The sequence below is a fragment of the Primulina eburnea genome, chromosome 1 (genome assembly GCF_022965805.1).
Source record: "Primulina eburnea isolate SZY01 chromosome 1, ASM2296580v1, whole genome shotgun sequence".
Lineage (NCBI taxonomy): Eukaryota > Viridiplantae > Streptophyta > Magnoliopsida > Lamiales > Gesneriaceae > Primulina > Primulina eburnea.
In genome coordinates this window covers 21,800,356-21,818,519 of record NC_133101.1, presented here as the reverse complement: position 1 = coordinate 21,818,519, position 18,164 = coordinate 21,800,356, and the positions used below count along the sequence as shown (strand labels likewise).

The following is an 18,164-nucleotide window of genomic DNA, read 5'->3' as shown; positions in this document are numbered from 1 at the left end:
GTGGTGAGAGGCAGGTATATGTATAATACATAGAAATGTAATGGTATAGCCATATATATACCGAGAGTTTTTAATGGGCTTTTGTCAAAAATCACTATATATATATATAACCATATATATAACTATATATATACATATATACACACACACACACACACACACACATATATATATATATATCGAGAGTTTTTAATGGGCTTTTGTCAAAAATCATTTAGGTCATCTCCAAGCACAAAATCTATTTTTGTTCAAATTTTATACTAAAATAGTGTGATTTCTGCATAAAATACTCCAACCCATTTACTTCAAATCTTACACCAAAAAGATTTTACATATATTAATTAATATATTTCATTTAATATTTTATGCAGAAATCGCACTATTTTAGTGTAAAATTTGAACAAAAATAGATTGTGGTTGGAGATGACCTAAATGATATATATGTATATTGCTATATATATATATATATATATATATATATTTATATATATATATATATATATATATAGCTGGCTCTGTTTAAGAAACAAGATGAATCTGAAATGATTTTTTACAAAAGCCCATTAAAAACTCTCGGTATATATATGGCTATACCATTACATTTCTTTGTATTATATATATATATATATATCTGGCTCTCACCACCACTACCGTGAGTTCCACAATTTCATTTCCACTTCTTCAATACCTTAGTCAAGTAAGATTTCTTGTAGTGCTCGCATGCATGTTGTTATATATTTATTATTTATCGCGTGTGCAGAGTAACTAGTTTACATTAATTGTTTGTTGCATATATATATGTACTAGCTGATCTTCAGATATTTTAAGTTGAAATGTTTCGAATACCTGCATCATTTCAATTTAGATGAACATACTAAAATTACTGCTTAGCTTGCTAGGATTTTTTTTTGGGCTTTCTTCTCCAGGGAAGGGATTTTAAGTAACAGAAAAAAGTAAGTTAAAGCAGTATCAATGACCTAATTTAATTTAACGAGGAGCATAAAAAAGAGGTGAAAAGAAAATGTGGTAATCTGAACCATTTACCTCAAGAGGCCGTTCATTTCTAAGGAGACTCTTCACCTTGTATAGTTGATTTTCTATCAAATATTCATGTCTCAAATGTTTGGGATCTCTGGTTAAGAGCACCCACTTGTGTTTTAGTGCTTGATCTATCGAATCTCTGAAGAAATTTAGTTCCAGATTAGTTAATCAAGCTTCCGTCATTTCATGATACAAACTAATAAGATACTAACTCTCAACAGTTCCTGTCTGCGAACATAAATATGCCACCTAAAGAAAAATGATTATAAAGGGTACCTGGCATCAGGCCTCTTCGAATATGGAACTGTAGGATCTATTTCAACACATCGCAAATGCTTCGTCGAGCCTTCAACCTGAGGGAACCAAAATAGAAAATTCATCCATCTCAAATAACCAGCTACCAAACTAAGCTACAGAAATTTCAGCCAAAAGAAAATCTTGTAATGGAAGTTAATTCTTTAACTATTATCTGATAAACATACCATCAAGTCACATAAAAACTTAGGGAATCCATCACCGCCCAAGGAGGGATCCCATGGAGGGGGGCCATGCTAACTATCTACTACTTCCAGTGTATTTTGCTTGCACTCCAGTACTGTAGAAGACATTTTGGTTTTCTTTTTTGATCTGGGATTTCCATCAGAGTCCTGCAACAAGATTCTGTCACCGTACTTCCTAAATATCCACAAGAGGATGCTATTCACTTCTTTGTTGATTTTACACGAGTTAGAGGAATCCACCACCTTAGTTTTCTCTATGCTGCCATACAATTCTGGCAAAGTTGTGCAGACCACATTTGAAGCTTCAACGAATTTGGTACTTCCCACCAGACTACAATCATAAGAATTCTCAAAGCTCTTCAACCCAGAATAATTAAATCCGAAAAACTTTAACTAAACTAAAAGTCGACCTTTCAAATCTAATCATTTAGCCATCTAAATAAAGAACATCAAATCTTCTCTGACAATCTTGGCTTGGAAGACATTAAATATGTCAACCAAACAATGAGCATCTGCAGCTGCATATATCTTCTGCTCTTTTGTCAAGGGACGCTTAGACCAATTACCACACTGAAGTTACTAATAAAATTATATAAATTTTAAAATCCATTTTAGAAATATAACTAAGATGGCAAGAATTAAATACCTTTTGTCATCAGGTGAAATCGGCAGTTAATAATTCATAGGAGGCACACCTTTGACAGCAAAATGCCCAAAACTTCCTCGCAGACTGTTGCTAAGCTATCAGTTTGTTTTGGTACCCTTTGTCCAGGTACTTTGGGTTGTAAATAGTTGTATATGGCTGAAATATCAATAAAAGGTTCAACATAATCGAGAAAATTTGACAAAAGCATGTCAGAAAAACAATCTAACAGTAAACTCTACATTGTTGTAAGAGGTTCAACTTGACAGAAAATTTGACAAAAGCACGTTCCGAAAACAATTTAACAGTAAACTCTAGACTTTCTTTCATCACAATGTGTTTGAATCCAAAAATAGGGCTTAGAATGAGCATAAAAGTAATTCCAAGTTCAAGCTTTATACTAAGTCAGAATACTTGAACCGATGTCAACTTTCAGCCACCAAAAGGGGAAAAACACACAAAAACAAGCACAACAAAGCAACTTAATCTAACCGATCCTTCTTCGTGCTCAAGAGCCTAAATTGCACAGATTGTAATATAAGGCAAGCAAAATTTACAACGATGTGAAATTGTAAGTTGTGCTTGATGTTTCTACCTATCACATATATAATGATTTGGGAACACCAATCAAACTCAACACAAAATTTGAAATTAAAAACTGAGATATTATTAACAAATTTCCACAGTTCTACTTATTGCATCTCATAAATCATAATAATATAAGACTCGATAATCCTTTTAATCCCACATGTTTTCATCCATCAAGTTCGGTACTTTTTATGATTGAGAATATGACAATGGCAATTCGACCAAAATAAACATGAGAAATATCTAGAATGCGTATGTCATTTTCATGCATCTCGTAATAAAGAAATGATCACCGGTAAAAACCGAAACTGAGTGAACTCCTTGCGCAATCTTCATGCAGTTCTCAATTGTCGCTGAAATTCCAATTAGAAAGTCAAAATTTCGCTCGATAAACAGCTGCAAATTCACCAGAAAATGCCTTTTCCGACCTAAAAAATGGCAGATAACATGACTCTTAATGATTCAGACCATCCGACAAAATAAAAACATTATTCCCTACCATATTCATTCAAACAAAGTCGTCCATCAACTCGTTCGTCCCCAAATCCACATAGATGAATAAATTGAAGAGATTTTAGATCCTTCGATCAACTCCATGAAAATGTATGACTCACAAATTTGAAGAGTTAGGAATTCAGAAATATGTACCATGTTTTGCTAAAAAAACCATTTAGGGAAAGAAGAAAGAATGTTTTATAACATACTGATAAGTAAACAAAAAAATAAACATGTATATTATAAATTCCATTAATTAATAGATGAAAAGCAAACAAAAAATAAAAATGTATTAATGATTATTATTAAATGAATAGATGAATGAAGGTAAGGACATTTACGTAATTCACAATTCACATTCATATAATGATTATTATTAAATGAAGGTAAGGACATTTATGTAAATTCATAATTTAATAGATGAATGATTATTATTAAATGAATAGATGAAAAACAAACAAAAAAATAAACATGTATCAATAATTATTATTAAATTAAGAATGAAGATAAAGACATTTACGTAAATTCACAATTCAAACTTATATATTTAAATTAGTATTAGTATAGAATATTTATATTAGTATAGATATACCCTGTTTAACAAATAAGATGAGGCAGTGGGATTGCGAAAAAACATAATATATATAGACTCACAACGTATTTTTCATATTTACATAAAAATTCGTATTCGTGATAACTTAAACATTTAAAAACATGACAAATCGTGTTTAGGGTGCTGTCAAATTGCTAACTTGACCCGGGGGCAAAAAGACCATTTTGCTCCTGGGAACCCAAAATGACCGTTTTACCCCTGGACTTCTAAATTTCGACCCGAAACCTATCAAATTCTTTAAAACACCTCAAAATGTTATAGTAAACATTTCTTAGGCGTAAACTCGAGCATGTTTCAAAACTTATACGATTCGTTTTAAAACATGGATCTGGGTCCCAGTTTTAACCCGAATCAACCCGAAACTTAACCAAAATTTTCTCAACTTTTTATCACACCTTATACACATCCTACCACCCCCTAGACCACCTAGACCAGTTCACTTAAGCCCCTCGAACCGCCCTACAAGTTTCTGGATTTTTCGGCCCTTTGATAATCCACAAACCCTAATGCACCAAGTCTTCAAACCTCCGACCCTAGACCCAACCAACTCAAACCAACCTGGAACCAATGATATCTTGGACCAAGATCAAGCCAAAAATACCCTACTGGACCGACCTTAATCTCACCTACAGCCCCACGCACGTGCCTTGTTCGATCTTGCCAAGGAGTGACACAACTAGCCCTTAACCCTACCCGTTCCTTCTACCTTCACTTCCAGCTACACATGGACGTTTCCCAGCCTAGTCACGACCCAATAGGGTCTGATACATGGCTGGAATCAAGCCAGCACGGCTGCACGAAACATTTCCCTTGATCTAGCCACGAAAACCCTATTTCCTTCACCCAAAACCAATCGGCCCTCCCTCAAGCAGACCATGTCTCGACTCCAGCCCCTTGTCACCTTCACTCTCGACCTATGCTGTCACCTAGAATCTCAAAATCGGCAGCCTCTTATACAAACACAAGAAAGCGTGAGTTATGAGTCAAGAAATTGCATATTTCATGTCAAACCTTTGCAAAAATGGCACCACATGATAAATCAAAGGATTTCTCATGCAAATACATTATATATATATTATATCATGCATTAGCATGATATGAATTTGCGTGATAAATACAATATGGGAATTTTAATAAATTACTTAAAATAAATTAGTTCTAATGAGATTTTGATTATGAATAATAATAAGAGTGAGATTTCTAATTTGATCACGAATTAAAGTCTATAAATATTTCATTAAGCATTATATGAAATGAGACAATTTTTTCACCAAATTTTTCTCCTTCTATTTTCCTTGCAAAATTTCAGCCACCACACAAATTTTAAAGAAAAATTTTGGCCACTTCCATTGCCACCGGATTTCTAAAATTCAGGCGATCTAATCTCAATGCAAATTTCGTTTAGATCTGTATTGTGATCTATACGAGGAATCCAGTCTCTGATAATGGACCTTTTTTACGATCAAAGAATATTGAAGGAGGAATATCGGTACGTAGGGATTTAGAAGAAGAAAAAACTACACTAATCACAGAATGGTTTGGTGTCCAGCGTTAAATGCGCAAAGGTAAATAGAATTAAACACTTTATGAATGTTTAAAATCATACAACGCTCAAGGAATGTTTTGACGTCAAAACTAAAATTTGTAAACTTCTGTTGCGTCTTGGGTGCGAGAAAACAGTACTCCAACAAAGGAGAGAGCACAAATGTGATGGCATGTTATCTTAACCACGATTAATTAACATAAAATTATAATTAGTTAATAACAGCGAAAAAGTTAGTTAAAAATTTGTGTTTGGGTCTATGAACTTTTGTCACGACCTCACTCTAAATAGGACATACTAAAAAATCAATTACTAAAAATAATTAACATATGTCCTCAAAAAATATAATCAAAATAAATAAGTGTCGGCCAGACACGATCAAAATATAAAAAAACCGAAAATATCATATAACCTGCAAGGCTCGATAATAACATAATATGACCCTCAAAATACTCTAAATGATACTACTCAAGGCATCTTCCGATAAAAGTATAACTCTATGTGATATCCATATAATATCTGAGACGACATCACGATTAAGTACTTCAATATGATCGAGCGCACTATCATGGAGCTCTGGTACTTCCTGATACTTACTCTTGAGCAACTAAAGTTGAACCAGAAGTGTAACCTATCGTGTCCACAGACCAAACACACGACAACCACCTCAGGACTCAAAACACGAGTATAAGATATCAAGAAACCACGATATATGACATAGAAATGAAACTATGCTATGAATGATGCAATGCATGAACAATTGCAAGATATCAGAATATCTGAAATTAATGAAATGAGATCAAAAATCATATATAATATACTCGAGCTGGTCCACAAATCAGTGAACTTTGTCTGTGGATATGGCTCTACTCTCGAATCAAGCAACTACCTAAGCCAGATAGGTGTTCAAAAATCTCCACAACACAATACCACTTCATTTATAATGTATCTCAACCGAAATATAACCGGATCTCAATGACATAAATGTTCAATATGATATGTTCAGTGGTATTGATGTTTCTAACCAAACTAAAAATGTCCAATTTAAGTCTCAAATCGTAAGTCCTGTATTCCATTACATTTGCTCTTAATTCCAATTACAAGTCAATTGAGGTATTTTCCAATTTATTCATAGAAACAAATAGGAACACAAAATCTGTTAGGTTTTCAAAGTAGAACCAATTAGGACAATATATATTAATCACCCCTATGTTCCTTCTAACAACTCATAAGTATGTTACTTTTGTATTACATAATATGATTCTTTCATTAGTCTTAGTATTCACAATTTTCTTGCTACTTTAAGTTAGGCAAAACGAGAGTTATATTTCCCCATTCCTTGAATCAGTAACTAAATCTGAAATAGGAAGTAATTTTATTAATCTTTCACTCATTATTAACCAAGATACAGTCATGCAATCCATATTAACTTGGACTTTCTGAACAAGTCTACAATTTGTTCAAGGGCTGAATAACCTCCTTATAAACATCAAAATCACTATATAAAGCATCAATATGTCAAGAGAACTAACAATAATTAATGTGTAATTCACATCTTGAGGAATGTGATTCCACATACAATTGGTTTAGAGTTTAGGTAGTGTTTGCAACCTCTAAAATTAAGTGATAAAAAAATTTGTTTGCAATCTCTAAAATTATGTCATTATTATTTTTTCTTAACAAAATATTAAACGAATCATAAGAAAGAAATCAAGAGCTTCCTTTCATCATTTCCGGAAGAAGGATCGCCCATACGTCCCTATTGAAGTCAATAAAATATCCTTTCTTATTTGATTCACGGCCCCACTCAAATAGATATTATTTTTGTTTCCCTAAAAAAGTTCGCCATCAACCGTAGCAGTAATCTGCTAAAATCTAGCATGAGCGAACCCTTTCGGAACTAATGTTGAATGGACGATTCCCGTAGTAGTGACGAGCGAAATGGTCAATCCTCAGACGATATGGATTTGATTTGATCCACTGAATAGAAACTTTAAACTAAAATTCGCGAGATCTTGTAGCACTTACCAATGAAATGACTTCCTCGTCTATAAAAAAAGAGATGCCCCGTAGTATTTTCTTTCTTACCTATCCTAGAAAACCCATAAAGAGAAAAATCAATAGTCACTTAACTTTATAAGTTGCAAACGTTACTGGGATCGGTTTCGAAAATAATATAATCGAATGAGAGTTTTTTATTTTCTTTAATTGAAGGTTTCCATGAAACCGAGAAATAGTATAAGCATCCTTTTACACCTCTGATAATTGTTAAGGCGGTTATTATTATTATCATCACTTTGTCTAATTCATTTCTGTACTGCATAGAAATAAAAGGCTCACTGACTGATCCATACTATAACTTCGAACTGACGGAACCAATTAGACTTCCTCTCTTGATGATTTTTTTGTCTAGTGTTTCGTTTCTTTTCTCTACTTTTGAAAATGATTCTTAATCGTTGGAGATCATGTGTACATGCATGCCTCAACATTGGATATGAGATTTCATTTCTTTCAAGTTAATCATCATATATATAATAAATTTTTAAGGACAATGTCACCACTTGTAAAAATACTAAATTTGACAAAATATAGATCTTTTTCTTCCATGGACGTAGTTAAAAATTTTAGTTCTTAGGACAAATTTACAAGTAAATTATAAATTCATTTTGAAACTCATGATCCTATAATTAACAATAAACTGATTATGGGACCTCACAACATGTTTTATAATCAAGTATTAATCAAATTCAAATAATTAAAATTTACATGCATCCAAACTCGATGTTAATGTTTATAATATCTATGAATTCTCCATTCCCCTATGCCCAGAGTTACTAATGCAGTTACAATTCCAGCAACTGAGATCGAAAATGTAAAAGGGATGGAGTTGGAGCTGGGGGTGGCAGGAGGAGCAGATGCCACGTCCAGCTTGAATGACGGGAAAACACAAGATCCATCACATGTGTTTTAAACATTAAACATCTAAATTCTACCCTATAGCAAATTATTAAAAATATTAACAATAAACTTACTTTGATCTACTCTTGATAGAAAACCAAGGCCCCCAAAGGTGCAATTATCAGGGGACAGTTCCCTCTGAAGAAGACGTACGGAGCACGTCTATAATAATCCCCTCCTAAGAAACATCGGTCATTCTGTTGGATATCAAAACAAGAACTTTCTTTGTCATTGAAGCATATATTTTACAGTTCTTTGAGAACCGCCTGTAGCGGGATAGGAGACATTGTATTAAACCAATGTGGTTGTCCTGCAATTGAGAAGTAAAACTAATGAACGAAGAATAAACCAATTGTCCAAGAAGGTAACTGTACATACCCATAAATTACCTGAAATAGTCTGCACATTCAAGAAAACATTCTGTACAAAGAACACAATGAACAAAAATTTGCAAGCTGCCATGGGAATCTGAGAAAAAATTCAAGTTTTGAAACAATATTAGCCTAGAAAAAACTAGTTTTGCTTCATTTTGCCATCTCTGGCCCCTGTGTGTATAAGATGAGGAAGGAGAGGAGAGACTTCTCTTTTCTAAAGGAGAAAAATTTATCTGTCATTCTGCACTTTTGTTTCTTTTTATATTATAAATCTTGATACAAGGTTATTATTAATAAAAAAATCATCCTTCAACCCAACAAAAAAAAAATCACAAGAAATTTTCACAATTCCATTGCCTCATCTTGTTTCTTAAACTGATTGTGTATACACACACACACACACAAAACAAACTATTCACATAAATAGCATGCATGTGTTGTATAAAATTTATGGAAAATCAAGTGGGCAATTAAATTTGTATATTGGTTAGGCACATCAAATTTGATGTTTCTTTAAAGTTATTAATTCCTCCCACAAAAGGTGCAAATGGTTAACAAAGAATTAACCTTCCAGGATACAAAACCTATAACCGCCACAATTCGAGGTTTGCACTCCCTTTGTTAACCATTTGCACCTTTTGTGGGAAAAATTAATATCTCTAAAGAAACATCAAATTTGATGTGCCTAACCTATATAAAAATTTCATTGCCCACTTGATTTTCCATAATACAACACATGCATGCTATTTGTGTGAATAGTTTGTTTTTTTTGTGTGTGTGTGTGTGTGTATATACTCGGAACAAGATGAGGCAATGGAATTGTGAAGATTTCTTGTGATCTTTTTTTGTTGGATTGAAGGATGATTTTTTATTAATAATAACCTTGTATCAAAATTTTTAATATAAAAAAAGAAACAGAAGTGCAGAATAGTAGATAAATTTTGCTCCTTTAGAAAAGTGAAGTCTCTCCTCTCCTTCCTCATTCTACACACACAGGGGCCAGAGATGGCAAAATGATGCAAAACTAGTTTTTCCTAGGCTAATATTGTTTCAAAACTTGAATTTTTTCTCAGATTCTCATGGCAGCTTGCAATTTTTTGTTCATTGTGTTCTTTGTGCAGAATGTTTTCTTGAATGTGCAGACTACTTCAGGTAATTTATGGGTTTGTACAGTTACCTACTTGGACTATTGGTTTATTCTTCGTTCATTAGTTTATTACTTCTCAATTGCAGGACAGCCACATTGGTTTGTTACAATGCCTCCTATCCCGCTATAGGCGGTTCTCAAAGAACTGCAAAATATATGCTTCAATGACAAAGAAAGTTCTTGTTTTGATATCCAACAGAATGACCGATGTTTCTTAGGAGGGGATTATTATAGAAGTGCTTCGTACGTCTTCAATTCAATTTTTAGAGGGAACCATCCCCTGATAATTGCAGCTTTGGGGGCCTTGATTTTCTATCAAGATTAGATAAGAGTAACTTTATTGTTAATATTTTTAATAATTTGCTATAGGGTGGAATTTAGATGTTTAATGTTTAAAACACAGGTGATGGATCTTGTGTTTTCCTGTCATCCAAGCTGGACGTGGCATCTGCCCCTCCTGCCACTCCCACCTCCAACTCCACCCCTTTTACATTTTCGATCTCAGTTGCTGGAATTGTAACTGCATTCGTAACTCTGAGCATAGGGGAATGGAGAATTCATAGATATTATAAACATTAACATCGAGTTAGGATGCATGTAAATTTTAATTATTTGAATTTGATTTATACTTGATTATAAAACATGTTGTGAGGTCCCATAATCAGTTTATTGTTAATTATAGGATCATGAGTTTCAAAATGAATATATAATTTACTTGTAAATTTTCCTAAGAACTAAAATTTTTAACTACGTCCATGGAAGAAAAAGATCTATATTTTGTCAAATTTAGTATTTTTACAAATAGTGACACCGTCGTTCAAATTTATTATATATATGATGATTAACTTGAAAGAAATGAAATCTCATATCCAATGTTGAGGCATGCGTGTACACGTGATATCCAATGGTTAAGAATCATTTTCAAAAGTAGAGGAAAGAAACGAAACACTAGACAAAAAAAATCATCAAGAGAGGAAGTCTAATTGGTTCCGTCAGTTCGAAGTTATAGTATGGATCAATCAGTACTCCTTTTATTTCTATGCAGTAGAAAAATGAATTAGACAAAGTGATGATAATAATAATAACCGACTTAACAATTATCAGAGGTGTAAAAGGATGCCTATACAATTTCTCGGTTTCATGGAAACCTTCAAATAAAGAAAATAAAAAACTCTCATTCCATTATATTATTTTCGAAACCGATCCCAGTAACGTTTGCAACCTCTAAAGTTAAATGATTATTGAATTTTATCTTTATGGGTTTTTTAGGATAGGTAAGAAAGAAAATACTACGAGGCGTCTCTTTTTTTATAGACGAGGAATTAATTTCATTGGTAAGTGCTACAAGATCTCGCGCATTTTAGTTTAATGTTTCTATTCAGTGGATCAAATCCAATCCATATCATCTGAGGATTGACCATTTCGCTCATCGCTACTATGGGAATCGTCCATTCAACATTAGTTCCGAAAGGGTTTGCTCATGCTAGATTTTAGCAGATTACTGCTACGTTTGATGGCGAATTTGCTTAGGGAAACAAAAATAATATATATTTGAGGGGGGCCGTTAATCAAATAAGAAAGGATATTTTCTTGACTTCAATAGGTACGTATGGGCGATCCTTCTTCCGGAAATGATGAAAGGAAGCTCTTGATTTCTTTCTTATGATTCGTTTAATATTTTGTTAAGAAAAAATAATAATGACTTAATTTTAAAGATTGCAAACAAATTTTTTTGTCACTTAATTTTAGAGGTTGCAAACACTACCTAAACTCTAAACCGATTGTATGTGGAATCACATCCCTCAAGATGTGAACTACACATTAATTATTGTAAGTTCTCTTGACATCTTGATGCTTTATCTAGTGATTTTGATGTTTATAAGGAGGTTATTCAGCCCTTGAACAAATTATAGATTTGTTCAGAAAGCCCAAGTTAATATGGATTGCATGACTATATCTTGGTTAATAATGAGTGCAAGATTAATAAAATTACTTTCTACTGTAGATTTAGTTACTGATTCAAGAAATGGGGAAATAGAACTCTCGTTTTGCCTAACTTAAAGTAGCAAGAAACTTTTGAATACTAAGAATAATGAAAGAATCATATTATGTAATACAAAAGTAACATATTTATGAGTTGTTAGAAAGAACATAGGGGAGATTAATATATATTGTCCTAATTGGTTCTACTTTGAAAACCTAACAGATTTTGTGTTCCTATTTGTTTCTATGAATAAACTGGAAAATACCTCAATTGACTTGTAATTGGAATTAAGAGCAAATGTAATGAAATACAGGACTTACGATTTGAGACTTAAATTAGACATTTTTAGTTTGGTTAGACACATCAATACCACTGAACATATTATATTGAACATTTATGTCATTGAGATCCGGTTATATTTCGGTTGAGATACATTATAAATGATGTGGTATTGTGTTGTGGAGATTTTTGAACACCTATCTTACTTAGGTAGTTGCTAGATTCGAGAGTAGAGCCATATACACAGACATAAAGGTTCACTGAGTTGTGGACCAGCTCGAATATATTATATATGATTTTTGATATCGTTTCTTTAATTTCAAATATCCTGATATCTTGCAATTGTTCATGCATTGCATCATGCATAGCATAGTTTCATTTCTATGTCATATATCGTGGTTTCTTGTTATCTTATACTCAGGTTTTGATTCCTGAGAAGGTTGTCGTGTGTTTGGTCTGTGGACACGATAGGTTACACTGCTGGTTCAACTTCAGTTGCTTGAGAGTAAGTATTAGGAAGTACCAGAGCTCCATGATAGTGCGCTCGATCATGTTGAAGTACTTTATCGTGATGTCGTCTCAGATATTATAAGGATATCACAGAGTTATACTTTTATCGGAAGATGCCTTGAGTAGTATCACTATTTTATTTAGAATATTTTGAGGGTCATATTATGTTATTATCGAGCCTTGCAGGTTATATGATATTTTCGGTTTTTTTATACTTTGATCGTGTCTGGCCGACACTTATTTATTTTGATTATTTTTTTTGAGGACATATATTAATTATTTTGAGTAATTGATTTTCTAGTTTGTCCTATTTAGAGGGAGGTCGTGACAAAAGTTCATAGACCCATACAAAAATTTTTAACTAACTTTTTCGCTGTTATTAACTAATTATGATTTTATGTTAATTAATCGTGGTTAAGATAACATGCCATCACATTTGTGCTCTCTCCTTTGTGATGTATAGTAGCAACTCTAATTGACGAAATTGAAATGCGATATGTTTGGTCCGTGTTGGTAGTGTAGCCCCTATCCACATTTTCTACTGGAACAAAGACCCAATGTTGATGAATAAATGAGCTGTTTAAAGTTAAACATCATGGGTGTCCTCTACTTAATAATTGGAAAATAGCATAGGCTCCACATCAACTCCACACTAAATAAAGGAGATTATCGTACAAACATTTGGGGATCCCGCAACTAATGTGCTAGTTTATTGGATTTTATGCCATCTTACCCAACTTATAAAAGAAAAATATAATAACCTCGTGCCATCGATTTTAAAGATCTCTAAGTTGATTGAAAATTTAGTACCCCTATCTTGTCTCTCTCTCATTAATAGTCAGCGTTGTTCGAGTACTGTTTTCTCACGCCCAAGACGCAACAGAAGTTTAAAAATTTTAGTTTTGATGTTCAAAACATTCCTTGAGCGTTGTATAATTTTAAACATTCATAAAGTGTTTAATTCTATTTACCTTTGCACATTTAACGCTGTACACCAAACCATTCTGTGATTAGCGTAGTTTTTTCTTCTTGTAAATCCCTACGAACCGATATTCCTCCTTCTTTGATCGTAAAAAAAGGTCCATTATCAGAGACTAGATTCCTCGTGTAGATCACAATACAGATCTAAACGAAATTTGCGTTGAGATTAGATCGCCTGAATTTTAGAAATCCAACGGCAATGGTGGTGGCCGAAATTTTTCTTTAAAATTTGTGTGGTGGCAGAAATTTTGCAAGGAAAAGAGAAGGAGAAAAATTTTAGTGCAAAAATTGTCTCATTTCATATAATGCTTAATGAAATATTTATAGACTTTAGTTCGTGATCAAATCAGAAATCTCACTCTTATTATTATTCATAATCATAATCTCATTAGAAATAATTTATTTTAAGTAATTAATTAAAATTCGCATATTTTATATATCACGCAAATTCATATCTTGCTAATGCATGCTATATATAATCTTGTACATATTTAAAGTCACCACTACTAACACTATAATATAATTAGTTGATTTTAAATTTATTAAATAAATATATGTGTAAGGTCTAAGAAATTCGAACTACGTAACCTGACTGCATGCAATCTATTTTATTTAAAATATGTGTTTAATGATTTTTATGAATTTTTAATGCATGAATATTGCATGGATAGGTGTTATTTCATGGGAATTTTAAAGTTTCATGCATTAGGGTTTTAAGTTGCATTTCACGCTCGAACGAGTGACGGAGACCGTGATAATCAGGAAAAATATTTTTTATTGAATAATTATTTTTAATTATTTAATATGAGGGGTATTTAAAGGTAATTTTCCAATATGGGCCGTGTTTGGATATTTTTACTCATCGGGACATATTTTTAACTGGTACACAAATTTTAACGATTCGTAGACTTTTTGAGGGTTCGGGCAATATTTTCAAAAATGTACCAAAACGAAATATTTTTCTGGAGTGTTAATTGGGCTTGATGGGTTTATTTTATTACTTAATGCGCCCAAAACCCTTTATAACCATTTAATTTTTAATTAAGACCCATTTATGCTAAAACTTTCTACTTAGACCCATCATTAAGCAAACCCTAAACCTAAATTTTCCTAGCAGCCGTTCCCTCCCTTCCCAACAGCACCTTCCTCTCATTTTTCAGCAGCAAAACCGTCGGCCTCCATATTTTTCAAGAAAAAACATTCCCTCGCCTCTCCGGTGCAAGTCCTACGCGCATATCTTCGAGTTTTTGAGCATGTAAACGTTAAGGCACGCCATGTATCTTTTTTTTATCAACATTTACAACACTTATATGCTGATATATATGTATTTGCATGAGAAATCCTTTGATTTATCATGTGGTGCCATTTTTGCAAAGGTTTGACATGAAATATGCAATTTCTTGACTCATAACTCACGCTTTCTTGTGTTTGTATAAGGGGCTGCCAATTTTGAGATGCTAGGAGACTCCATAGGTTGAGAGTGAAGGTGAAAACGGGCTGGAGTCGAGACATAGTCTACTTGAGGGAGGGCCGATTAGTTTTGGGTGAAGGAAATAGGGTTTTCGTGGCTAGATCAAGGGAAATGGTTGGTGCGGCCGTGTTGGCTTGATTCCAGCCGTGTATCAGACCCTATTGGGTTCATGACTAGGCTGGGAAATCTCCGTGTGCAGCTGGACGTGAAATCACTCCTTGGCAAGATCGGACAAGGCGCGTGCGTGGGGCTGTAGGTGAGGTTAAGTTCGGTCCTGTAGGGTGTCCTTGGCTTCATCTTGGTTCGAGATCACACTGGTTCCATGTTGGTTCGAGTTGGTTGGGTCTAGGGTCGAAGGTTTGAAGACTTGGTGCTACGTTGCATGTTTGGTTTCAAGGAAAATTTACGTATATGCATGATTTTATTAAGTGATGAATCTGATGACATGTTTTGAAATATGGGAGTTGGTAATGACTAATACGATGACATGATAATACGATGATATATAAGGTCAAGACTCAGTGGATGAGTAATATTGTCTGAAACATCTACTTATTTAAAATACGAATTTTTTTTTTAAAAGCTCACATTTTCGAAATATGCACTTTAATATTTTGTGTGCATGCAACTCTACTGAAAAATATATCATTTAAAAATAATCGTAAATATTTGACAGTAAAAATAGAGCAGTTTAAAATGGTTAAGCCCATCCAACAAAATATGCGTAAACATAAAAGAGTAAAAATCCTCAAAATCAATAGCGCAAAAAAAACCAGTGTATAAAAATGCTCATGCTCTCTCAAACTCATAAAAACATCATGTGCGGAAGAAATGTGGTCTTCGGGTCGTGCACGCACATCCATTCCTGCCAACTCAGAGTTCGGCACCTCCTGTTCCCTAAAAACATGCTCACCTACATCACACACGCCTAGTGAGTCTAAAGACTCAACACACCTGTACCAGAAATAACAAGTACATATACATATCACACAACAGTGAAAATATACTGTAATCAAAAATTAAAATCATACTTAAAACACCTCATATTAATCAATTAAATTAATCTTTCAATAAAAATATTTTTCCTGAATATCCCCAGTCTCCGTTCCTCGTTCGAGAGCGAAATGAAACTTAAAATCCTAATGCATGAAACTTTAAATAAACCATTAATTAAAACATAAGTTAATGAAATAAACATGCATTTAATGCTTTAAAAATAATTTAATAAAATACCAAAGAAATTTAATAACTTGCATGCATGTAGTTCACGTAGACCTTCAAATTTTCGGGACGTTACAATCTACCCCCTTAAATTCAATATCGTCCCCGAAATTCGCTTATCCTCGATAAACAAAAGTTTAGACTCTTAATTCTAGTATTCCAATAATCTACGCTTCCGCTGCGCTACTCTGATAAAATAAGTGTTAAATTGTCTTTATGTCTTATCAATCCTAATTATTTTGCCTACTGAAATCCTCGTTTGCGAATCGCAACTTAAAACAACTTATGGTGACTTAGTTCTATTTTTTCTACGTCCTCGAATTTCTCCTTTTCTCGCAATTCCTCATACTAGAAATGAATGTCCAAACGTATCGCACCTTACTTTTCTTATATTATACCCATAATGTTCATCGACCTATTACATTAGCATTTATGCAGTTCAACCTAAGAAATCATTAAAATTTACTGCTCGACTTCTATCCTTGGTAATACACTTAAAAGTTAAACCTTATATCAACCCCATAACAAAATTAGCCTAAAATCCTTGAATCGAATCTTTATCTTACGGCACCAAACTTATGTAATTTAACTATTTACATGTACACCCAAAATATAAAATTGTTTCAAATCTTAAATTCGAGTAGTGTTAATCCATACAACCCAAAATATACAATATCGATCTTCTACCTAATTAGTAAAACCCTTCTAGCATCAATTGCATGCTTAAACTATTTCCTTTCCAATTACAATGTAGTTGAGGCATAAGACCTTTGGACTTTCCTCATTGAAACGAATGTCGCATTCTTACGTATCCTTAATGCTTAATTAATACTAGCGTATAAACTTAATAAGTTATTCCATGTTAGCGATAAACTTACTCATATAATTAAACTTTGCTTATAACACCTATAGAGTTCTAGAATCCACATATCAAGATTTTTAGATTTCTTACTCGATAAAAATCTTAACATTCGTCCATTGGTAACCTGTGTTGAACACAACTAATTCCCTTAGTTTTAATTTCACCCAAAATTTCCGTATAAACACTTATCTCATAAACATGAAATTCAAGTTTACTCAACGCAAGTAGTAATAGATAGTATAACTCCAACACACATATCCGCTTAGTCCCAAGTTTCTTAATGACTTCTAAAAATTCCTCAAAACATGGTATCTAACTCACTTCTTACATGTGTCTATCAAGTAACCTAACCATCAATCATACCCAACTTTTTAGAAAAATTAAATTCCAACAAAGGTACAATCTTAACTGATAAGATCATGACTAAAATTTATGATACATCAAACTTTCCCAAAAATAAATTAACTTACTGTCTAATTTTATAACTTAACTAATTGATCAACTTTATCTTAAATTGTTATCATTCTAAATTCTTAAATTTCCACAGCATTATTCCCTTAACACTTAGATTTTCAATCCCAATATTTATTCATCCTACAATGTCCTCAATTACCATTCCTTTGTACCATTATAACCCAGATATTTCCAGGCTTTAAATATCCATTCAAACCTAAATCATCAAAATTTCTATAATTTCAGCCATTCAATTCTCGTTTATTACTAAACCAGTACCCAAATTTCTTAACAATTGCAAAATTAAATTTCTAACTTCCTTGGAAATTATCCACTCGGTCCTGAATTACCAAAAATTCCACAATTACCCATAAGTTCTTGATGTTCTTAATTCCATTTTATAGGTTTCCTATAACATAAAGTTCAATAATTTAAGCTTATCAATTCCCAAAATAAATTCTCATAACCAACCTCACCTTTTTATCAATACTTAAAATCTCA

General features: G+C 32.9%; 1 long non-coding RNA gene across 1 annotated transcript; it reads right to left on the bottom strand.

Moving 5' to 3' along the window:
• Window positions 1–801: 801 nt before the first annotated feature.
• Window positions 802–3,422, bottom strand: LOC140829246 (uncharacterized). Its single transcript, XR_012117422.1, has 3 exons — window positions 2,237–3,422; window positions 1,045–2,120; window positions 802–846 (listed from the first exon to the last, which is right to left on the bottom strand). It is a non-coding gene; the product is annotated as an uncharacterized lncRNA (long non-coding RNA).
• Window positions 3,423–18,164: the final 14,742 nt, after the last annotated feature.